Source organism: Oryx dammah, unplaced genomic scaffold (genome assembly GCF_014754425.2).
Source record: "Oryx dammah isolate SB20612 unplaced genomic scaffold, SCBI_Odam_1.1 HiC_scaffold_26, whole genome shotgun sequence".
NCBI lineage: Eukaryota > Metazoa > Chordata > Mammalia > Artiodactyla > Bovidae > Oryx > Oryx dammah.
In genome coordinates, this window is record NW_024070210.1 from 73,367,422 (window position 1) to 73,392,512 (window position 25,091).

Sequence of the window (25,091 nt, forward strand, 5' to 3'; positions counted from 1 at the left end):
ACTTCATTTCATTCCTCCAGTTTTGAACTAGAAAACCTTGGTTTTCCAGTTTCCTTGAATCCATCATCATATTCCTCTTATTCAGCAGCCCTACTTCCTTTGGGTTAACCAGCTTCCACCAGAAAATAGACTACATCATCTTAATGCTGCCCGAGCTGGGCATAGGTCATTGAACCCATAATCCACCAGGATATATGGAGAGGCTGAAAGAGCCTTGGGAAGGGGAGGGAGGGTTATCTGTTAGGCTGATTCTTTTTTCTTGGAAAAGTCTCATCAGAGATTTATGACTGTGCCAATGAAGCACAGCCAGGTTACAGCCATTTGGAGAGGATTTCCTATAGAATTCAGAGTCATTGACACGTACCCAGATCTTCATGGCTTCACTCAGGATGAGCAAATACAGAGCTGTATTAAGTTTCTATTGTCAGTCAAATTGTTTCCAAGTCTTTAACTAAGGGATAATGGCCTTGCAGAGGTCTCCCAGGCAAGACATTGACCAGAGACTTCAGAATAATCTTTGACCCTTTCCCTAATGACTCACCTAGTTATATTCATTTATCATTTCAAATATTCTAACTCTATGGACTGAATATCTCACAAGTAGATACCACTCTCCTATGCCCCTTAGATACTGTGTTAGATGACTATCCTTTATCTTCTGGGTTATTACATCAGACTCACCACTCTGATTCCTTCTGTGCTTACCTCATCTACTATTTTATTTTCCCTAGGCTGAAATAATGCTCTTTACAAAATATAGACCTAGTCATCACACTTTACCATTTAAAAATTGTCTTTCTGCCCATTATCGTGAATGAAATCCCATATTCCTTAACTGGGCATAAAGAACTTCAGGATTTGGTAAGTCCTGCTCACCTTGCCTGTCCTGTTTCTCACCACATCTTCCCAAACACTCTGTGATCCAACCACATTGAATTCTTTTCAGTTCCTCAAACATAACCATTCTCTTTGCCTCAGAATCATGTGTGTCAGTTCTTCCCTCCATTTAGAACACCTTTCTCCTCCTCTCTCTCCCCTTATATGATCTTTACTTCTCTTTCAAGGAACAAGTCTAAGTATTAGGTCAACGGAGAAGCCTATAAGTTGACCCTGAAAATCTAGGATGGGTACCCTTGCTTGAGCAACAGTCAGTGAAAAGTTCTTACTACTGTGTACTACAATTACGAGTCTAATTCTTTATACTCTGTAGTGTGTGTAGGTAGGAATATTTACAGGACCTAGCACAGTTTATTATTTGATTGAATGAACTCATATATAATGAAGTGTCTCATTGGTGCTAGAAGAGACAATATCTGTAGCCCCAAGAGAACCAATATTTACATTTAGGTCATCTTTCAGCTCTTAATGTGATCTTACATAAATCTTTTAATCTCTTGGGACCACAGTGTTCTTATCTATAAAATTAGGAAGTATAATTAATTTGCTAGGGTCCTTAACACCAACATTTGTGATTCTTCACTCTTTTGGTTTAGAATAGTATGCTTTCATCAACCACCTGAAAATAGCTTTGCTTTGTTCCTTAGAACATAAACACAGGTGAGATTTTGTTCTTTTCAAGTTTATCTCCCCCTGACACTGACCTCAGTACCCCCAACCTTTCTTCCTTAGACACACACCCTCAAACATTTCCAACTCAGTGAAATAAATTACTTTTTAGTTGCTCACTTTTCCTCCAAGATAATTAACTCATGATTTATAGACATCTTTGGTGAGGAAGACCTGGTTGATTTGGAATATCACCACTTTCAGTGTCAACCAAGATCAGCTAGACCCTGCCAACATATGGCCCCAGGATAGAAATTGGGAAGATAGAAGCTATGCTAACTGAATAATTATCTCATGGGCATTCTCTTATCTTGTTTGTTCGCAGATTGCATTTCAAAGGACTTCTTTTTCTTTACCATCTACTTTGTGTAGTTCAGGGAATCCTGCAGGATTCTGAAAAGTTCTGGTTACAATCCTTGCTCTTCTTTGTTGCCAGGAACTTAAATAACAGTCTTGTCCTGATTTGTCTTTTGAAAAAGAATAACTAATTCATTTTCCATATAGAATAGAAAGACCAGTTTAATAAGATCGAATGCATAGTTTTGGAATATATGTCTAATACATACCTATAATTACCATCCATGTTCTAGCAGAAGTTTACTCCATGTAGTTATATATTTCAAGGACCATCTTTAATTTACAATATTTAAAGACAAATAGGTTAAGTCTTATTGGAGGATCCAGTCTCTTTGAAAACTCTAGTCTAAAATAAACAATCCATGACATTTTTATGGCTGAATAGTCATTGGATAACAATCACCATATTGAGTCAGACTCTCAAATTTCCCATGTACTGTATTGCCATTTTGTGCTATTTTACCAAAGAAAAGAGTGAGCTAATAGTTATTTCCCATGCTGATATATTACTTCTTTGTAATTAATAACTGGAGGTCTTAGAGCTAGAAATAAGAGACTTGAAAAGAGAGCTGGAGCACAGATAGGAGAGGGTACTGTCTTTAAATGATTTAGATTTTATTATTTGTTGGTGGCTCCACTAGTTACCCGAATAGCAGCTTCAGTTGCTAGAACCCTCTTGGAACTCTCTCACAATTCCATCTGGGCTCTCAATCTTTATTATGAAGAATAATATTTTTCATATAACCTCTTGAGTCTGAATGTTTTGCTTTTCTGAAGTGATTGCTGTGTGCACTTACTATTAGTACTTAATTTGATTTGAAATGATAATATTCAGCAGGGGAGAAAAAGAAAAAAAAGAAAAATCAAGGAAGTAAGTTAACACAACAGACCATAATGATTCTCTGGGGAGCCAAGGGATGTTTGAGTGGGTTGACACCTCCTCTGCATGCCAGTCCATTCTGTTTGGAAAGAGACATTTACTGCTTTTAAATGGATATTACTTACACTAATGATCATCGCTACCACCAGACGGGATGCTTTGAAGAGTGTCATTTTTCCTCCTGGGCATAAATTGGTCTTTGTGTGTCTGTTCACTGCTGCACAGCAATTGGACTTTTTAAAAATGATATTGGTTATTTGCTTATTCATATGATGAGCATACAGAAGTCTTTCTGCAGGGATTGGTGGTTCTGCAGCAATTCTTTTCAGTAACAAAGAAAACAGAGGTGTCTACCTTGGTTTAACAACAGAGGGTTTATTATTGAAACATCCTTAGCTATAACCAGTAGCACCTGGGACTCAGCTTTATGTTGAAAAGGAAACTGAATGATGAGAAGGCCCCAGGGGGCAGAGGATGTCAGTGCCCCTCAGAGCCCACCCTCGCTAGGCTCATCCTTGGGTCATTTTACCTCTGGTTAAATCCTGTCTGATGTTATTCTGGGGAATATTACCAAGAGATGGATGCTTGGCACTGTGGCCAATTAAATAGCTGGACTTTGATGTAAAATCCCTGCATACAAATATAATATATTTTTACATTAATGGAACCTACAGTGTATGAGGTCCCCAGCCACCTTCAGCAGGACAGGGAACTAAAAAGGATGTCACCATCTCCCTCTGAGTCCTCAGTCTTCAGCATCCTATTGCAATGACTCTGAACACAAAACTAGCAACATGTGCAGTGAGAGAAGCTCCATTTTTGGAGTCAGGTAGATGTGTTTTCAGCCCAAGCTATACAGGAGCAAGTGACTTCTAGGACAAACTGCTTCCCCTTTCCGTACCTAACTTTCCACACCTTCAAAATGCAACCTCCCTCATAGGATCAGGTGAGAATTACATAAGTGTTGACAAGCGCCTATGGGTGTGGAAATGAATATTGGCTCCTCTTTTCATCTCTGGTCTGCTTCCTCCTGTCACAGATCCTTCAGGCATATTCTAATGCCTCAAAGGAAGGAGATTCCCATGCTATATGACCAGGTGCATGTTAACTCGAGGGCCATATAACTACAAATGAGTTTTGATACGAATGAATATAATGCTTCTAAAAATGAAAGACCTTGATTAACACAGTTACCAGCTGCACTCCTGATAAGGGCTCAGGTTTTCTCTAAAAGTTGACTTAATCACTGTCAGACTTTTACTACTTAAAAAAAGGGAGATGCAATATATGTAAAAAGAATGAATGTTATGGTTGTATAAGATCATGCTAGATTTCAGATTCTAAAATCTCTAGAATGCAAATACACAATCAGCCTTTTAAACTTGATTGGAAGATGTGACCTGGAAAGATACTGTTTCTGTAAGAACCTCTCTCACAGATAAACTCACTGTGAGGGGGTCTTTTAATTCCCTGTATTACTTATGAGGGAAATCAACACTGAATATGCATCAGAAGGACTGAGGCTGAAGCTGAAGCTCTAATACTTTGGCCACAGCTCTTTGATGCAAAGAGCTGACTCATTGGAAAAGACCCTGATGCTGGGAAAGACTGAGGGAAGGAGGAGAGGGGCCAACAAGGCTGAGATGATTGGATGGCATCCTTGACTGAATGGATGTGAGTTTGAGCAAGCTCCAGGAGTTAGTGAAGGACAGGGAAGCTGGTGTGCTGCAGTTCATGGATCGCAAAGAATCAGATACGACTTAGCAACTGAGCAACACTTAATTATGAGATGGTCCCTTTAACACTAGGAGGAGCTTCAGACTCCTTTCCCTTGCCCCTGTCTTGGAGCAGGGAGTTCTGCACACAGCACAGTTGCTCAGGAAATGCACACACGTGGTGGCACATTCGTCATGCTCAGGAATGACATATACATGCTTGCTGAGAAGCTAGAGGTTGCCTCTCGGCCTTGTGTGACCTTGTAAGCAGCCAAGGAGGCATAACCTTACATATTGCTGTATTCACGTAGATTTTATTTAAAGGATGTGTCGTGAGATACATTGTAGCCAAGTTCAAAGCATTCATCCTTCTTATAAAGCCACAGAAAATCTAGTTACAGAAAGGTGACAGCATCATTAGAAAAAAAATCTGCCAAAGATGCACCTCCCCTGATGTGGTTAGGTAATGAACAAATCAAAACCGATGCTGAGGAGGGTGACTAGAAGCCTGTTGTCTAAAGCTTGGATTCTGGCTGTGCCCAGATTTAAGACATCTTGTGGGAACTTCCAGAATGAAGAAGGCCAATCAGAGCCTTACCTCTTTATTCCTGGGGCCCTGAGATTCCCTGTCATCTGTATATTACAGAAGAGAAGGGACAACCCCCATCAACCAGAGGTCGCTTCTCAGTTTTCTGAGGCTTTTGTCTTTCCTCCGTAATTGTCAGAAAACAGCTGGAGTGAGAACTTACTTTGGTATGTGTGTGGGGAAGGGAACAAGACTGAGGGAGGAACTATGTACACAATTCTAAATAAGCTTCATCCCCATTGCCATTGTTTAAAAGAAACAAATCGTTTGATGAGTCAAATCTAACAGGAGGTGTTAGTTGCACCTTTAAAATAGGACACAGATTTTAAAATAGGACAAATATTTTCTTTGGAAAAAAAATACAAAGACACTTCTGCCTGTTTTGGGATGTCGGTCCCAGGACTTGCCCATATATGCCTTACAGCGGGGGTAGTCAGAATGTGCCAGAATCACCACATTAGGTTTCCAAGTCGGACTTCCTTTGTACTAGGTGGTAAGAAGCCACTGTGTCAAGCTCTCCAAGTACCTCCTCAGTGCTTCCACTCAGGACCTCCCCTCTTCGGTGCCAGCGCCTGTCAGGTTGCTCACGCTGGGGATGTTACCCATGCCTGCCTGCTGCCTAACTGGGAAGATCCAGATACCACAGTGTTAAATTCTTATTTAACCTCATCCTGCTTTTTGTTTTGAAAGGGAGAAAAATAACATGGCTGATTTCGGATGCTTCCACTTCTTTTTTTAACCTATGGCTGGTCATCCACACCCACTGTTAAAAATATATATATACTACTTTTGTATTAACAGAATCACCAAACCTGTTTGGTGAAATCGCTCTTACATGCAAAAGCTTGAGTTTATATATCAGAATCTCCTCTTGACAGTCTGCTCCATGTTAGAGTTTGCTCACATTTGCTAATGGCAGCCTGTTTTGGTGACAAAGCTGTGTCGGTGGTTTAGTCCTAGAACCTCCTGGAGTTTTGCATGTTAAGTCGCTTCAGTCTTGTCCAACTCTGCGACCTATGGACTGTAACCTGCCAGGCCACTCTGTCCATGGGATTCTCCAGGCAGGAATACTGGAGTGGGTTGCCATGCCCTCCTTCAGGGATCTTCCCTACCCAGGGATCAAACCTGTGTCTCTTATGCCTCTTGCACTGGCAGGCAGATGCTTTACCTCTAGCGCGACCTGGGAAGCCTTCCACTGAAAATGGCCCATCACTAAATAGTTGTGGAAACATTAACTTGTTTGTGTTAGTCATTATTCTAGAGACCCTGGCTCCCATAATATTAGGTAGATAGATAAATGATTTTATTCTCTTTCTGCCTTGATGTGAACAGAGAGAATTTTTCAAATTCCATCCATAACAGCAACCCTAAAGCTCTAAGTGATGACAACATGGTTTTAATTTTTTTTTTTTTGAGACATGAATAGCCTATAAATCTTCTTATGGAAGAATATGAGAGGTATTCTGTAGTTTTGACAGAATTTCTTTCTTCAGGAGCCAGATATTATTTTCAGAAATTATACAATAATGAAAGATCTCCAAACTAAGGTTTTTAATGTATTTTTTCACAGACCAAATTGTCATCAAACTATGTCCCTTGTCTTCTTTCTTTCCCCTCCTTACTGTTCTCTCATTATGTTATCTTATAATTTTATGCTGATATAATGGATTTAAATGTTTCTCTGACAAGCTAATACTAATGAAAATGTGCACAAGTAACTCATATTGTTGAGCTGGCCTTTCGATAACATGATATCATTAAAACTTGCCATCTGGGAGACTTTACTTCATGGTAATAAAAATCCTCTTTGGTAAAAGAAAAAGTCTAATTGGTTGCTTGCAATATTTCTAAGAAAAAGAAATTCCAAATTTTCTGATGTAGGTACTGACCATTGTCCTTGGGTGGGTTTTCTTCCATAAATATAATTACAAAAAAAAAAAAAACTGCTACAGACAAATTTAGGCTATAGCATGTAGCTTGTTTGCCAATTTCTTGATGACATCAGCATGGTACTAGAAAGGTAAAATCAGACTTTCACATCTAATGCTGCTGCTTACTCCTAGCTAAAATCACAAAATACTCACTAGGTAGGAATTTTATTCCCATTGGGGTTTTTGCTCTTCTAAGTATCAGCAGATTCCTCAGATGACTTGAACACTTTCAGCAGGACTGGTCCACACTCAAATATACATTGTCTGTCTTGTGTTTGATTTTGCTAGCTCAGTGGCCTCTTGGAATGGGGATGTTATTTACTCCTTTACTGTATGTGTCTTTGCATGGACAGCTGACTCTAGCTGTATTTGTAATGAGCTAGGCTTCTCACTTGTGAGTGTTCAAGGCTCTGTGCCATCCTCTGTGCCTCTGCAATTGAAAAAAGAACCACACACCTCAATCTGGTGGAATTAGAGGTGCCTGCACACTTAGAAATTTGTTGCTAAGAAACTTGTTAAACTGCTGCTCTGAAATTACAACGATGGCTTGCCTGTGAACTCATTTTTTCCTTTTTCTTCAAGATATCAAAGTTCAGGTCAGTCACTCAGTAGTGTCCGACTCTTTGTGACCCCATGAATTGTAGCACACCAGGCCTCCCTGTCCATCACCAACTCCCAAAAATTGTTTCTAAAGTCTTTTTCCCTCTTACTATATGGTCTAGATGGCCTGTGGCCATACGGTTCAAGCTGATAAGGTGACAGAAGTGTGCAGCCTCGCCTTATTCCAAGCTTCTTGGTGCTTCAGACTCACCTATTCTATTATGCAAGTCCAGCTCTGCTCCTCTGGAAAGCTGGAATTCATAATAGAAATGGAAAAAGCTAGTTGGATATTTCCCATTTTTCATGCAGCATCCCCAAAGTGAACCAGCAGAAGAATCAAATGTTAATTTCAACAGTTGAGAATAACCATTAAAGTTAACTAGCTTTTTACATTTATTCATATCCAGAGTAGAAGCATTTTAAAGTAAAGAGGCCACAGAATTAATTTTTAAAGCTCCAGACTCTATCAAATCTACTTCTTTATGAATATAATGTTTCAGCTTTATTGGAATAGCTTTTTCTTCAGTGGATTTTTTTTTTTTCATTCTGAAGTCAGTACCTCCTGCTTAGAGTAAATATGTCTGTGTCATCTTGGGGTTATTTTGCTAATGTTACATCAGCTTGGCTGATGTTACATAAACCCTGAAATTCCTCTTATTGTTGCTGTGGACATTCAAATGCTCTGGGATTCTAGTCATGTCATAATGACCTAAGTTGTCTTAGAAAGCTTGAGCATCTTTCCCAGGGCTAGATGTAGTTTTCAGTGCTTGTGTATGTTTGTGTGTGTGTGTGTGTGCTCTTAACATTTTAATTGCAAAAAATTAAACATCTTCATTAAAATTTCTTAGAGGAGTGAGGAAGGATTGGAGTACTTAAACTTTCTCTGGAGCATACTAAGAGATAAATAGTTGTATTCTTACATGAGATATTTTGAAGAGAAATTTGCGAACTTAAAATAACTATTTGAAGGGTCAGAGATGAATTTCAGCTACATTTTTAGGAATTTGATTTAATCCTAAATTGTGGAATAGTTGAATTAGGGGAAATCTTTCAAGAGACTTGCTTACCTTTTAAAAATGAAGCACATTTGGAAATTCAAGAAATCCTGGGAGAATCGAAACCTTTCAGGTGATTTATTAGACTTTCCTTTGATTGTGAAATTTACTTTAATAACTACCAGGGTTTAAATTATATTTTTGTTGGGAAAATTGAATGAACTAGAAGAAAAGACCCCTTATTTATTTTCATTTCATGAAAGTTTAATGTAAACACCTATTTGGAAATTCTAGTAAAGAAAAATTTACTTGGTAGCAGAGAAACCCTGATCTCAACTGGTGCTTTAATCCTCACTGGAGTAAAAACCATGTAGCCAGTGTCCCAATGCTATGATTACTAATATTTGGTTTTCAAATGGAAGGATCTAGAATGACTAAATGGAATCAATGGAAAGAAAGCAAGAATAAGAACAGGGTTTTGGGAGTTTGTGGGATAAAAATATTCCTGCTCTGGAGAAGAAGAGGAAGAAAGCTAATGGAAGGATGTATCTTTTTACCTGGCATCTCCTGTAGCTGAGACTTAGGCTGGTACTGAGAGGGAGAAAGGAGTGCCTGAGCCTTGTTCCTCAGTCCAGAGATACTGCTCTGATGGGAGGGAGGAAAGTGCAGGACTAGAAGGGGCTGGGCATTGCTGCTTTCTGGGCCTTGTTCTGCCCCTTTGCAAAATGGGGCTTCTGAACCACATTATTAACTCCTGAGCATCTTTAGACTCTCTTCCAAGACAAATGTCTATCCACGAGGAAGAATTTGCAAGTCATCAGGGAAATTTGGAAATAAAGACAATGTATGAATTGTTTCCTTAAACGAAGGTTATAAATGGAAAGGTCTGCCTTTCTTATTTTCTGTGATTGTGGCCTTTTTAAAAAACGTTTTACTTTTTATACCATTTAAACTGTTATACTCCATTTACAGCTACAATAGAAAACATTGGCTGTATTCCCCATACTGTACCACACATCCTACACCCAGTGGTTTGTTTTTGTGTTTTTGTTGGCAGTAGGCACTCACATCTTCCTTGGTGGATTACTCTGGGTCTTAGCTCCATGATGGAAGGAAGGGGGCTCTGAGTTCCCAGGCACCAGCTGCATCTCCTGTGTTTTGGTGTGGAGAGACAAGTGAAGACAGCACATTAATAAGAGTCACCTGCTGCCATTAGTGATATGGAGCTAGAGGCTGGGCTCCCTGCCTGCATTTCTCTGCTGCTCATCTGCTTTTATGAGGTGGAGGGCAGTGGGCAGGAGAACCAGGATGTTGCTCCTAGGAATGAATGCAAAACCGTGTCTGGGTCAATGTGGCCAGCCCTATGCAGGCTTTTGCGAAGAACAGCCTTTGGGAATTTACTTGAGGAGGTGTTTCCTCTTCCTGAGCCCTCTGAGTCCAGCTCTCTGGGTGGGGCTGGGCAGTGATGAAAACTTATGGCTTGATCACTACTGAAAAACACCTGTTTTCATGTCTCTGGTGAAATATTAGAAAGGTAAGATGAATGCATGACTTTCTTTTTCTTTAAACTATGTGTTTATCTTTAAATAGTTGTCCCTTTTCTGAAGCTTATGACTTGGTATTAGAAGTTTTCAAATTGCAGCTGGAGTACAAAAATCTCTAGATTTTATCTTATTAGTGGATACAGGTGACTGAATTATCATTCTTGAGGCACCTTTAGTCAGTCAAGCAGGTGGAGCTATCCGTGGTGCTGATTCTGTGAGTTAATGCAGCTTGCCTCGTGTTCATTAAGTTCAGGACACAGCTCCAGGGGTGAGAGGACCAGGCATTTTGCCCCAATAATTTGTAAGATTGTTTCTCCATGTTACAACCCCAGCAACTTTACCTTATACCCTACCCTTGTGGGGATATTTCCATGTCAGCTTGCTAAAGGGACTATTGGGAAACCCTGATCCAATTTTAGGATTTACACAAATTTGGGGGAAAAAATAACCTCATGTATAGCAGTATCTCAAATTCACCATTCTATCTCTCAGCCTTTAACAGGGTCCAGTAACATGTTTCTATACCAATTTCATCCATTTTCAATAATGGGGAAAATGGAGGGTGTATATTTAACAAGATGCTAGCATTTTCAAACCTCTTCCTCCCCTCAGGGTTGTAAATTTTGTGGTGAATTCAACTCTTTATTCTACTCCTGCATTGTCCCCAGGCAGGCCTCAGCCCTAGGTGATGCTAAGGGCCAGGGGGTGGTCTAGCAGCAGGAGCTACAATTCTCTGACCCGAAGTGATTGGCCTGCATCACCAGAAGAATGAGCAACTGCAGTTTCCAGTTCATTGTTCCCTCTGGGCAGCCGCCTCAGTGTGTAGGGCAAGAGGGATACACAAATCCATGATTTATTGGCTACACTCATTTCAGTCAGTGTCGGTGGGAGAAACACTAGGACTGTGGTACTCCCAGGCACTCTCAAGGATGCAGTCTCTTACAGACATAGAAAGTAAACTTATGGTTACCCGAAAGGGGAGGGGGAGGAAAGAGAAGTTAGGAGTTTTGCATTAACAGATACATACGACTATACATAAAATAGACAAACAACAAGGATCTACTATACAGCACAGGGAACGCTACTCAATATTTTGTGTTAATAATAACTTAAGGGGAAAGAATCTGAAAAAGAATGGATACATACACACACACACACACATAAAACCAAATCACTTTGCGATACACCTGAAACCAACCACACTGTAAATCAACTATATTTCATTTTTGAAAACATCAATGTTCTAATCATAAGGAAAGAAAATGGAAAAAAAGAATGCACTGTTTATATAAACCTCCAATTCCTTGTCTCAAAACCTCAGTCTTTTCCTAGAACACAAATCCCTCTTAAAATTTTTTACTGTATCTCTCCTACAAATGGAGCTACCTAGGCCATAGTTGCTTCACCTCTAATGCTATTGACTTAGTTGGTAATTTTTTATTAGATTTCATTAGATTGAGCTGTTCCCAGGGCAACCAGGAATAAGCTCACTTGCTGAATCCCAGAGCTAACAAGTCAATTGGCAACTGATTTCTTGTTTCACTTAGTTTTTTTGTGTGTGTGCTTGCAGGAGTATAAAATGCTCCTGGGTTCTGCCAGTCCCTTTCCCCCATTTTTCTGCCTGTCCATAAGGACTCACTGACTTGTATACTTTTTTCAAAAATGCATTCACTTCATTTTAATCCTGTTAATGAACCTTGAGATTTTTCTTTCTTGTGACTAATAAAATATCAATCAACATTCAAGCATTCCTTCACATTTACACTTGTCTTTCCAAACTTATCCTCCTATACAAAAGGAATCTATTTGTGTCTGTCCTTTTTATTTCATTTATTTATCAACTGTAATACTCTGCTACTAAACTATAGTTTGATAGAAGAAAAAAAGCCTCCATTTAATTTCTTGCATTAAATTATGGTGAAAACTCATTTGCTTAAATCTCTCCTCTAAAGGGTGATGTCCTGATGTTTATTGTGAAACATCCCAAATAAATTAAGAGATTTCCATACTAGACATTCACTCTTGTTTCATCCAGTAAGGGCTACTTTAGCTTATACTCACTAGCACAAAACATAGGTACACCCATCCCCAGGTGATCTTGTTTTTAGCGTATATACCTATGTGTATTCCTCCAAAACAAAAGACATCCAAATCTGTAAGATCTATTTTAAATATATTCACTTGATCTAGGACAGGAGTCTCAGGTTGAGGCCAGTTTTTTCCTTCAAGTCCTAGGGTCCTCAGGAGCAGGGAAGGCTCAGAGTCTACCTCTTACACATGGTCCCCGACCTCCTTGAGGCTGGGACCTCGTGACTCCAGAAGGTCCCGTTTGTGGTTCATGAGGCCTTGTGCACCATTCTGTCCCAGATGGAGCAGCTACAGTTCTTCATAACAGATTTTTTTTGAAAAGTGATCCCTTTGGTAGTTCACCAATAATGGACAACTTGGGTCACGATGTTATTATAATCAGTGCAAGAACCAAACACAGGACTCCAGTGTTCTCCCACTTTCTAAACAGACTTTCTACTTTCGTTCAATAATCTAGTGAATGAAAAATAACATCGATATAGGGCTGTCATAATTTGAACTTAGAATCCCTGCTCTAAGGCTGAGAGGAGCTCATGTGTATGTTATGGCGACGCTTCCACAAACTGTGTCATCGCATTCCTGCTTTAGTATCATCTTAGACTCACACCTCTCTTCAGGTACCTGACATGTCCCAAAATGCAGCCTTTACTTTCTCTGTGATGCTCAGACCCCCGTCTGGTTGGCCCTTTTAGCATTCCTGCTGAGGTCTTTGAGAGCAGCCTGGTTTCCTTGCAGGTGTACGGTAGCCCAGGCCCATCTTAAATTTTTTTTTTCTTTTTTGTCACAGACATGAAATTGCATGACTCTTTAAATTCATGGTGAATAATATTAGAGATTAGATTCTGTGGTGACAGCTGTATGTTAGATTGACCCCACCATGACTGGTAGGAAGGAAGCATTTGTATGATACCGAAAAGAAATATTACTTATAGCACATGGTGATCAAGACTTCATTTTTATGAAGAACATGAATTTAAAGTTCACAATGATAAGTCTAGTGTAATTTCAGCCTTACTTAATTTTTCTGCCTTATTAAAACATGAGCACTTGTGAAACTATTTTTGTTCTTTGAGGTGACACTTTTCCTGTTACACTGTATTGGGCTGTCCTTTCTCCATTTATTTAAAAAGCACTTAGGGGATCCCTTCGGTATATCTTTTCCCTCCTCTGGTTTCATGGCACGATTTTCTAGTGTATTAAGGAAGATCTTAAAAGTGCATAAATAGGTTTATATAGAAGCATATTGATTATTAGACAGTGATAAATTACCAGGAATTTCTTAACTGCTTTCAATCGAGACTGTTCCTCTGAGTTTCCCTCTCACTGTAGACTCTGTTGATAACATAGTTACTTCTTCAGGTTTCTGAGGATCTTTCATAGTCAAGCAGTGATCCCTCCCAGTGTAAAGAGGAGAAATCCACTGCAATATCCTTTTTGTTGCTGTTGTTGTTTAATTGGGATACAATTGATATACAACACTGGTATTCACTGGGACAAGTTGGCATACTTGTATTGGAAAACAATTACCATAGTTAAGTTTAGTCGATATCCATCACCTCTTATCTACATTATTATAATTTTTTTCCCTTGTGACAAGAACTTTTAGGATTTACTCTCTTAGCTACTGTCAAACATACCATACAGTAGCGTTACCTATAGTCATCATGTTCTATATTGTATCCCCAATGCTTATTTATCCTAAAACTAGAAGTTTATACCTATTAACCAACGTCACCCAACTCCACCACTCTCAATCCCTTGTCTTGGTAACCACAAATCTGATATCATTTGCTATGAGTTTGTTTTACAGTCCACATGTAAGTGAGAGTATACAGTATTTGTCTTATTTCACATAGCATAATGCCCTCAAGCGCCACCCATGTTGTTGCAGATGGCAGGATTTCCTCCGTTTATGGTTGAGTGGTAGTCCATTCTACCACATTTTCTTTATCCATTCACTTCTGTTGTTGGACTTAGGTTGTCTCCATTCCTTGGCAACTGTAAATTGCTGCACTGAACATGGAGAGTGTGGATATCCCTTTGACATAGTCTTTTCATTTCCTTCAGATAAATACTCAGAAGTGGACTGCTGAATCATATGTTAGATCTATTTTAATTTTTTTGAATTTAAAATACTGTTTTCCACAGTAGCTGCACTTATTTACATTTCCATCAACTGTGCACAAGGGTTCTCTTTTCTCTGTGTCTTTACTAGCATTAATTATTGCTTGTCTTTTTGATAATAGCCATTCTAACAGCATAAAGTGATATCATAACATTTCCCTAATGATTAGTGACAATGAGCACCTTTTCATGGACTTGGCCATTTGTATGTCTTTTGGGGGGAAAAAATGTCACTTCAAGTCCTTTGCCCATTTTTTAATGAAGTACTTGGAGTTTTGGAGGTTTTTTTTTTTTTCTTGCTATTGAGTTGTCTGAGTTCTTTATATGTTTTGGAGAGTAACCTCTTATCAGATTCATAATTTCAAATTTTCCCCCAGCTTGTTGATCATTTGCTTTGTTGTGAAGAAATTTTTATGTTTGATATAGTCCCACTTGTTTTTCTTCATTTTGTTGCATTTGCTTTCGGTGTCATATCCAAAAACAAATTTAAAAAAAAGCATTGCCAAGACTTGTGTCAAAAGGCTTTTCTCTAGGTTTCCTTCCAGGACTTCTGTGGTTTCCAGTCATACATTCAAGTTTTTAATCCATTTTGAGTTAATTTTTAAGCGGTGTAAGATCATTCTTTTACATGTGAATATCCAGTTTTCCCAGCACTGTATTGAAGAGGCTATATTTTCTCCATTGAGTATTCTTGTCTCTCTTGTCAAGTATTGGTTGGTCATATATGCATGAGTTTACTTCTGGGCTCTTAATTCTATTCCATTAGTCTACCTGTCTGTCAATACTATACTGTTTTGATAAAGGTTGTAATATAGTTTGGTTACACACAAATTTCATTATTATTTTTTCTATTTCTATGAAAAATACTATTGGAATCTTGGTTGGGAATGCACTTAGTCCACGTATGACCTTGGGTAATATAGATAGTTTATCATCTAATCCATGAACACAGGACATCTTTCCATTTATCTGTGTCTTTTTCACTTTCTTACATTATCGGTCTTGTATTTTTCAGCGTAAAATTTTTTTTACCCCCTTGGCTAAATTTTTTTCCTAAGGATGTTGTTGTTTGATGTTGTCATGAATGGGATCATTTAATTTCTTTTTCAGCTAATTCATTGTTTGCAGTGTTCTTTCATGTACCAAATCATCACATCACACTCCCACTGGGAAATGATTGATTGATGTTTCTCCAACCGTTGAAGGAGTCAAACATTAGCACAACTGAGATTTAGTTTTGCTTATTTTGGTGTTAGTTTTTTCAGATTGTAAACCATGCTTGACATTTCTGAGCCAGTCACTGTCTTCCTCTTCCTCTTCCTCTTCTCATAGGTACAGTTCAGTTCAGTTCAGTTCAGTTCAGTCACTCAGTCGTGTCTGACTCTGCAATCCCATGAACTGCAGCACACCAGGCCTCCCTGTCCATCACCAACTCCTGGAGCCTACCCAAACTCCTGTCCATTGAGTCAGTGATGCCATCCAGCCATCTCATCCTCTGTCGTCCCCTTCTCCTCCTGCCCTCAATCTTTGCCAGCATCAGGCTCTTTTCAAATGAGTCAGCTGTTTGCATCAGGTGGTCAAAGTATTGTAGTTTCAGCTTCAACATCAGTCCTTCCAATGAACTCCCAGGACTGATTTCCTTTAGGATGGACTGGTTGTATCTCCTTGAAGTCCAAGGGACTCTCACAAGTATTCTCCAACACCACAGTTCAAAAACATCATTTCTTCAGCACTCAGCTTTCTTTATAGTCCAACTCTCACGTCCATACATGACTACTGGAAAAACCATAGCCTTGACTAGACGGACCTTTGTTGACAAAATAATGTCTCTGCTTCTTAATATGCTGTCGACATTGGTCATAACTATCCTTCCAAGGAGTAAGTGTCTTTTAATTTCATGGCCGCAGTCACATCTGCAGTGATTTTGGAGCCCCCCAAAATAAATTCTGACACTGTTTCCACTGTTTCTCCATCTATTTCCCATGAAGTGATGGGACCGGATGCCATGATATTCGTTTTCTGAATGTTGAGCTTTAAGCCAACTTTTTCACTCTCCTCTTTTACTTTCATCAAGAGGCTTTTTAGTTCCTCTTCACTTTCTGCCATAAGGGTGGTATCATCTGCATATCTGAGGTGATTGATATTTCTCCCGGCAATCTTGATTCCAGCTTGTGCTTCTTCCAGCCCAGCGTTTCTCATGATGTACTCTGCATAGAAGTTAAATAAGCAGGGTGACAATATACAGCCTTGACATACACCTTTTCCTGTTTGGGACCAGTCTGTTGTTCCATGTCCAGTTCTAACTGTTGCTTCCTGACCTGTATACAGATTTCTCAAGAGGCAGGTCAGGTGGTCTGGTATTCCCATCTCTTGCAGAATTTTCCACAGTTTATTGTGATCCACACAGTCAAAGGCTTTGGCATAGTCAATGAAGCAGAAATAGATGTTTTTCTGGAACTCTCTTGCTTTTTCCATGATCCAGCGGATGTTGGCAATTTGATCTCTGGTTCCTCTGCCTTTTCTAAAACCAGCTTGAACATCAGGAAGTTCACGGTTCCCGTATTGCTGAAGCCTGGCTTGGAGAATTTTGAGCATTCCTTTACTAGCGTGTGAGATGAATGCAGTTGTACAGTAGTTTGAGCATTCTTTGGCATTGCCTTTCTTCGGAATTGGAATGAAAACTGCCCTTTTCCAGTCCTGAGGCCACTGCTGAGTTTTCCAAATTTGCTGGCATATTGAGTGCAACACTTTCACAGCATCATCTTTTAGGATTTGAAATAGCTCAACTGGGATTCCTTCATATCCACTAGCTTTGCTCATAGTGATGCTTCCTAAAGCCCACTTGACTTCACATTCCATGATGTCTGGCTCTAGGTGAGTGATCACACCATTGTGATTATTTTGGTCATGAAGATCTTTTTTCTATAGTTCTTCTGTATATTCTTGCCACCTCTTCTTAATATCTTCTGCTTCTGTTGGGTCCCTACCATTTCTGTCCTTTACTGAGTCCATCTTTGCATGAAATGTTCCCTTGGTATCTCTTATTTTCTTGAAGAGATCTCTAGTCTTTTCCACTTATCACAGGTAGAAGGTACTAGTTTTAATGTGCCTTTCTCTTCTTGCCCGGAAAGCTTTGCTGTGGTTTCTTGAGGCTCTAGTTGGTTTTACTGTCAGTCTCAATCGGTTATCCTATCAATGTCCATGTGATGAATTTGCTCTGTGTTTGGGTAGAAAATAGATCAGGTAGTGCTTCCTCTATCCAGGGCCTGGCTTCTATTCACAGACCAGAAGAAGAGACTTTTTCCCTCAAAAAAATTTTTATTTTTCTTTTTGGCTGAAGAATTAGTTGGTAGCAAGAACACTTAGACTTAAGCTAGGCTTTTGAAAGCAGCCATGTGAATCACACTGCCCAAGTGTTAGATGACTCAGAACAACTATAAGCGACATTGTAGATGTAGGGGGGAAAGTGAAGCGTTATCAGTGAGAATGCAGAAGGGCCAGGAACACAGAAGCCAGAGTGAGAACAGAAGATTGGAAGTGACTGAGTGGGGACGGGGTGACCAGGTAGTGAGAGAAGAAAAGTAAAAGTCCCTCCCCCTCATCTGTTCTGCTTTTTTGCCCTTAACTTCATCTATTCCCAGGCCTTATAAGATCCAGACTGGTGGGAGAGGGAAGGCCAGATTGCAGGTAACACAGCTCAGGAAGGGTCTAGCTGGTCTTAGATCCATGAAGGGGTGTAGAGACCTAGAAGTCATGGGCCTGGACTCTTTTTAAACCAAGTCTGAATTGTCTAGAGCCCTCTCCACACAGGTTTTACAACAGTTATGTGTGTCTTTCCACCTGTCACAAACATGGCTAGCAGAGCTAAGAGACCGAGAGTTTTAGCTGAACATGAGTCCTAGAGCTTTCAAGGACCAGGGGCAGCAGCCACGTTTGTTCTTTGCTTTGGTAGGGTTCTGGAGAAATGCTAAAAGAAAAATCAGCCACTGGTCCAGAATGAGGCTTCTGAGAACAGGGAAGTATTTGCACTGTAAGCATCGTATAGATTACTTATATGAAGGGCCCGCTGTGGCTGGGAAGGTCTCAGAAGGGTGATGGCTCTTAAGCCTGGCTATGTCTTAGAATTACCTAGGATTCCTAGGACTCATCTAAGATCTATCAAATAAGAGTCTTAGGGAAATAGCCCTGCCTTTGAGGCTGGTTTTTTTTTTTTTCCTCTCTTGCTTTGTTTTCATTTTGAAAGCCCTACTAATGATTCTGATGGATATCTGGGATTGAGGTGCAATTCTGTATGATCAACCCATGAGAGGTTCTGAAGACCTATTGCCTCTGAACAGTGTGTGGTCCACAGACACATAGGAAGTATTAGGAGCACCTGTTCTATCCATCCACTGGCTTGAACATACACAGAGAACTCTGAGAATCACCTCCTCTACCTAAGGCCACTTCATATCCTTCAAGGAAAGATCAGGCTTTTGTGTGTTGTTTTTCTTGGAAGTGTTAAGTTGGCCCTAGGCTTATTTTGTGAATGTAGAGAGGAACAGGATACATTTATCTCTATGCAGCAAGATCATAACTGGGAATAGTGCAAGGGAGTTGGAGGGATAAAGGAAAAAGAAGTTGTGTTGATAGAGAGAGAGAGAGGGAGAAATAGGTTAAAGAGTGCAGGGGAGAAGGAAGAGAACCAAATAACAGAACATACTTAAGTTCATTTTCTTCCTCATAGCCCATATGAATAGAGGTATTTGCACACAGTAGGACTCAATAGTGGTTTTGTAATAAAAACTGACTCCTATTTTGTTAATTCCCAGGATGAATGGTGAATTTTTTTTTCCCCTAGAGACATAGTAGATTAAAGATGATAGTATTTGATTTTTCATGTCAAGGTAATCTGATCTTTTAGATTTTTGTTGGAAATATTTGTTATTCGTTACCTTGGGTGAAAGGAGATGGTTGAGCAGAGTTTTTGGTGCCACTGGTCTATCATTTCATCAGAGGCCTGATGGATGATGAGGATGTGTGGTTCATATAAAAACTAGAGCAGTGAGTGGAAAACAGATCTGGCTGACAGGGGCCTTTCATGTAAAGAATGGACTTGGCAATGTCAGATTCTTACAAATCTGTTAGTGAGCTATAGGAGAAAGGGGGAAAATTAATTGAGAGAAGAAAATAATCACTTCACCTCTTTCAAGGTATACTTGTCATCAGTCTAAATGTCATTAATTCCCTGACAAATATCTCCTGTCAATTTGCTCCTTTAAAAGATACCATAATAGGAAAGAAGTTCGAGCTGCCACCCTGGCTGCCTGGTGTCTACCTTCTAAGGAAAGCACAGATGTATCTAGAATGACCCATGCTCAATCTGGAGGCAATCCCATGGCCACTTTTGTTCCCCCTCAATGAAGAATGCTTATCCTTCTGTTTCACAATCAGCATTTGTAAAATCGCAGCCCAAGTGGGAATCTCCAAAAGTCATTTAATTATTTCCCCACATATCATGGGTTGGGAAAGAGAGGAGAGAACACGATTGCATGCGTCCACCAATCTCAAAGAGCCAGGACCCTTATTTTTAAAGACTTGAAAGGCAGAAGCTTCCTCAGTTGCCTTTAGTCATGAGTACAGGGCCCAAATCTGCACCGTCCACAGGCTCTTCATGACTTGAAGTGCTCACAGGAAATTATGAACTTGGGGTCATCACAGCAGCTCCTCTGCGATCCCTAAGTCATCTGAGCCATCTCTCATATTTTCCTTACACCTTCAGCCAAATCTGTGCAAAAGAGAAGCCCTGTAAGCACTTGCCTGAAAGAAAACGCCTTCTTGCTGTGCAGGTTCTTGTTACAGATGATGCTTAAGACCCAGAACTTACATTTCCTCACATCAGGTTCTGCCTTTCATCCTTTTGTCCTGAACTGTTACCATGTGGCAATGAAATTAATGACTTGAACAAAAATGAGTGTCAAAATCCTCTCCACTGAGGAAGAATAATTCCAGGTGCATCCATGAGGGAAGGTTGGCTGAATTCAGTGAATTATAAAATATAATAATTTGGCATTTTATGGTACAAACTATGGTACATTTGGCATTCAGTGCTTGGCCAGGGGATGGCTTATTTAGGTTTTGCTTGTGTTTTCTCTGTTTAAGAAGTGAAGGAAATTAATGATGCTAGCCTGACTTTGTGCACAGCTTTTGGAGCATCCTTTCCTTGGGCTCTGGGATATGCAGTGGTGGGGAGGAGGCAGCCCTGAAGGGGTGGGAGGTGGGGCTCCCTGGAGTCACAGTCCCCCTGCTGACCTTGAGGGGAGGGCATGGCCACAGACAGGGCAAAGGCTGCCATAGGCCCTCTGCAACCAGTTTCAGCCTTTTCTCTTTGGAATCGTGTTGTGCCTGCAGCCTGTGAACCGTGGGCCTGTCTTGTCATTAAGGTAACTGGGGAGATGATCAAGATCATTGAACCCGGGAAAGAGGGAGATGCTGCACATCCTCCTCTTTTTGGAACTTCTTTAAAATTCTGTTTCATGATTTCTGCTTTTAACAATATCCCTAGAGGCCCACGAAAGATGCCAAGAATGTGGCCTCCTTTCATGTGTGTTTATCTTAAGGGCCTGCACTTTCCTGGTTGAGTTGGTCCAGACTCACTTAGAAGGTTTCTTACGGGGGAAACCTCATTAGGGGACTCTGTCCTGGTGCTGTTGCTTTCTCAATGGCCAATGTCTCAGAAATCTTTGACTGAAGAGTTTTAGATCGAGGTTAATTATCTTTTTACAAGTGGAAAATCAAGGTGTCAAATTAAGAGAATGATACCTTAGACTTTTTAGAATGTCTTCGTATCATGAAGTAGGGACCCAAAAGCTGGACTTGGCAATTACCTAGCTGAAGAATAGAGTATCGGATCCAGAAAAAGTGGTGAACAACAGGGTTTAGTGTCCTGCACTGTGTTTTTCAGGATTTCACATATAGTGAGGGAATTAGGATGGCTAGGATGTGCTTATAGAATTGCTGTTGGCATATGCCCTGGCTCTGACTCCAAATCACAAGTCAGACCAATCTGTACATGTGCCTTCTGACCTCGGCACTTTCTAAAGTCCAGTATACTACTTTAACTGTCATTAAAAATGGAAAGCTGTCTCTGTTACCAGCAGTTTCCAGTCTAAGACCTGTTTGGAAAATGCCCCATTAGTTTCTTTGGTGCCATTTGAGCTGGCAGTTCCCATCTGTCTCACTGATTATACAGTTCTGTCAACCTCTCCTAGAAAAGTAGGATGCTTAAGTGGCGTCTTGGGAATTTAGCCAGAGGGGCATGATGACTTGTAGCAGCTGGGGAAGGTGGTCCTAGAATCTGATGGCTGGTTGAGGCAGCGTTGGAAGCATAGAATAGTGTAGAAACCAAGTCTCTAGGAGCAAGGATGGAGAAAGAAATGGCAACCGACTCCAGCCTTCTTGCCTGGGAAATCCAGTGGACAGAGGCACCTACAGTCCATGGTGAGCTATAGTCCATGGGGTCGCAAAGAGTCGGACACAATTTAGCGACTAAAGAGCAAAAGGAACAAGGATGGAATCCAAGGTGAAGGGTCCACTAACAGCCACAGCGGCTGTCAGAAGAGCCGCTGTGTTTGAGATCCAAGCAAGAGTGACTCCCTGGGCAAGAAATTTCCGCTTTGGAGTCTGGGCTAAGCCTGAGGGAACTCAGAGGGGAACAGAGGTGTCTTGGATAAAGCCTGCCTTTCTCGGCTTTCCATCCAACACCAGGGTAGGGCTAGACCATGGAATCAGGGCCTAATTGCTAGCACGCTAAGTACGCTTTGCCAGCCACCTTTCAGGCAGGTAAAGTCATTTACAGAGAATCCTGGCAAATTAATCAGATCTCAAGGAACTGAAGTTTTAAGAAAGACATAACACTTTCTTAGCCCTCTTTTCCTTAAAAACATATGCAATACAATGTTGCCCCCCATGCACACACACTTATTACTGAAATGGTCTTTTAGTAGCAGTGCTAAAGAAAAATTTGGAAAAGCAAAGTCCAGTGGTTCTACACCCAGTCAAATGGCTATTTCATTTTTATAGGTTTCCTTATCATTCTTGCATATATACTAATAGTGGAAGGCATTTTGCACTCTGCCTTTTCCACAGTGGACTATCAGAACCATCTTCTGTGTTTCTAGGCACCTCTGTAAATTGTCTTCTTTAATGGTTGCAGGATAGAACAGCCTGAAGAAGCCCCATGTTTTACTTGACAATATTTTTCTTCTGGATATTCAGGTCCTTTCCAGGTTTTTTTGTTTGTCCCACGATGATGCTTTTTTCACAACAGTACCCATTCTGTTCGGTTTCTTAAAAAAATTACTCCCAGAAGTAGGATTACTACAGCAAAGGTTATTAACTTCTTTATGCCTCTTTTTATATATCACCAGATTGCTTTTCAAAAGAGTACTCAGTGCCACCTTGTACGGGGTAGCACCAGCTAAATTATAGCTCTGATGGCATTCACACTTTTTCTCCATTTTTGAAAATCTAGTTGATAAAACATGATACATTAAAGTTGCTTTAATTGTCTTTTCTTTCATTACTAGGAGGAAGAAAATCTCTGCCATATGTTTTAATTTTATGCCTGATATGAATCATTTATTCATATCCTTTGCCCATTTCTTTATTTGATGCTCTCCCCCCTACATTTCAATGAGATGGTCATCCTTTTGTCAACGTGATAACAAAGAGTTTCTCCAGTGTATTAAATGTTGATACTTCCATTGTTCGGAAGTTTAGTAATCTTGGTAAAATCCTGTCTTTTATTTCCTGTGAGTTTATCTGTTGCTTCAGAGCATGGAGAAGTATAGGTCTATAAAAGAATGTGGACTGTTTATTACGTGCTAGTTGTCATAGAATTTAATTTTAAAATGAATTATTTAACTGTTTTCCATCCAGAATCTATCTTTTATATTTCCTGTGGATCTTACTGAATACTTTTCTGTTTTGCTCTCTACATATCAAAGAGACATTTGCTTAATAATCGTGTCTTCCCCTCATTGTACTAAAAAATCTGCTTTATCATGTGCTGCATTTCAGATTTGTTTATGGACTATCTGTATTGTATTACATTCTTGTTTTGAACTATTACTAGAATCAGTGAACTAATTTTGCTTCTTGACATTTCCTAAAACGTGGTTCCTTTTTAGAATAAAACTTTCTTACTGTTTATGTTTGCAGATTAACTTTATAGTGATTTTGTTGAATTCCAAAATACCGGAATTTTCATTAAAACTACACTGAATCTGTAAGTTCCGCTGAGGAGACTGAGCATTAGCAAACACTAGCATTCTCATTCTATGGGCACCCAACTCAGTACTGTTGCCTGGAAAACCCCATGGACGGAGGAGCCTGGTGGGCTGCAGTCCCTGGGGTCGCGAAGAGTCAGACACGACTGAGCGACTTCACTTTCACTTTTGACTTTCCTGCATTGGAGAAGGCAATGGCAGCCCACTCCAGTGTTCTTGCCTGGAGAATCCCAGGGACGGGGGAGCCTGGTGGGCTGCCGTCTATGGGGTCGCACAGAGTCGGACACTACTGAATAGACTTGGCAGCAGCAGCAGCAACAAAGTATACCTTTGCATTTCACCAAATCAAGTTCTATTTTATAGAGCAAAAGTTTGTGGTTTCATTTTGAATGTTTAGCTCAACATTTAGGTAAATTCCTTAAAATTTTAATGTTTTGTACCAATGGTAAATATAAATTTTCGCTATGTTTTCTAACTGAACATATTAGGTTCCTTTTACTTCTGATGCTAGGTGGTTACTAGTTTTTTGGGTTTTGTGTTTTTGTTTTTGTTTTTTTCACTTGCATGGCATCATGGTTACTTAGTTGTCACCTGTGTCAAAGGAAACCTCCTGGGTGATGTAAAAGGCCCCCATGTGTTCAGGAAATATTGCTCTGTGACGTCTAGCAAGGCCTCTTTCTTTCTTTGATGGCCTAAAAGAATAAGGGTGGGTAGGGGGAGGAAGGAAGATGGAAATACATACATCCCCACTCAGGAAGTAATGTCACACCTTACCAGCCCTCCAGGAAGTATCCCCCAAAGCTTTCACAGCTTATGTTAGATCCTCAAGGAGTTTCTCCAAATCCTGGGACCCCCTAAAGTGGAGTCTCTGGTTCCAGATTATAAAAGAAGGTGGTTTAGAGATCTGATAGTCTTGAAACATGTATGGCTGGAGAGAAAGAGAGTTACCCTCCCCTTTATTGCCATATCAGGTTTATCTGACTGGGTGAAAGTGTCCTCTGGGAACCACCAAAAGAAATGTCAGTGACAGAATCACTTTTGCAATTACAGATGAGATGATTGAATTAATGATCTAATGGAACATTTTACCGTAGGACATGGCATCAGGGCACTTTTGCTGGCTTCTCCCCTTACTCCACTCCAATCCAATGAGATGGTACCACTTATTCTCATTCTGCCAGTGATGACAGCCAAGGTCACTCCCAGCAGAGACAGAACTGCCATCCCAATAAAGTCTCACTAACGTGAGGTCTGGATCCCCCTTATGAACAGATCCAGAAGTCTTCTATGTGACTCCTCATTGCTTTCCTGGGATGTTATCCAGAATTAGTGCCAAATAATGAAAAGAGTTGGTAGAACTTGTGGTTAGACACAAGTTCAAATCCAAATTCATTGCTCACTAGCTGACCATAGGAGAGTTTCTCTTTTCCCATCTG

At 40.1% G+C, this 25,091-nt stretch overlaps 1 protein-coding gene across 1 annotated transcript in view; it reads left to right on the forward strand.

Annotated features, from left to right (window-relative positions):
* The window catches only part of RYR3 (ryanodine receptor 3), a 573,948-nt gene that overhangs the window by 226,500 nt on the left and 322,357 nt on the right, over positions 1-25,091 (forward strand). The window lies entirely within an intron of this gene.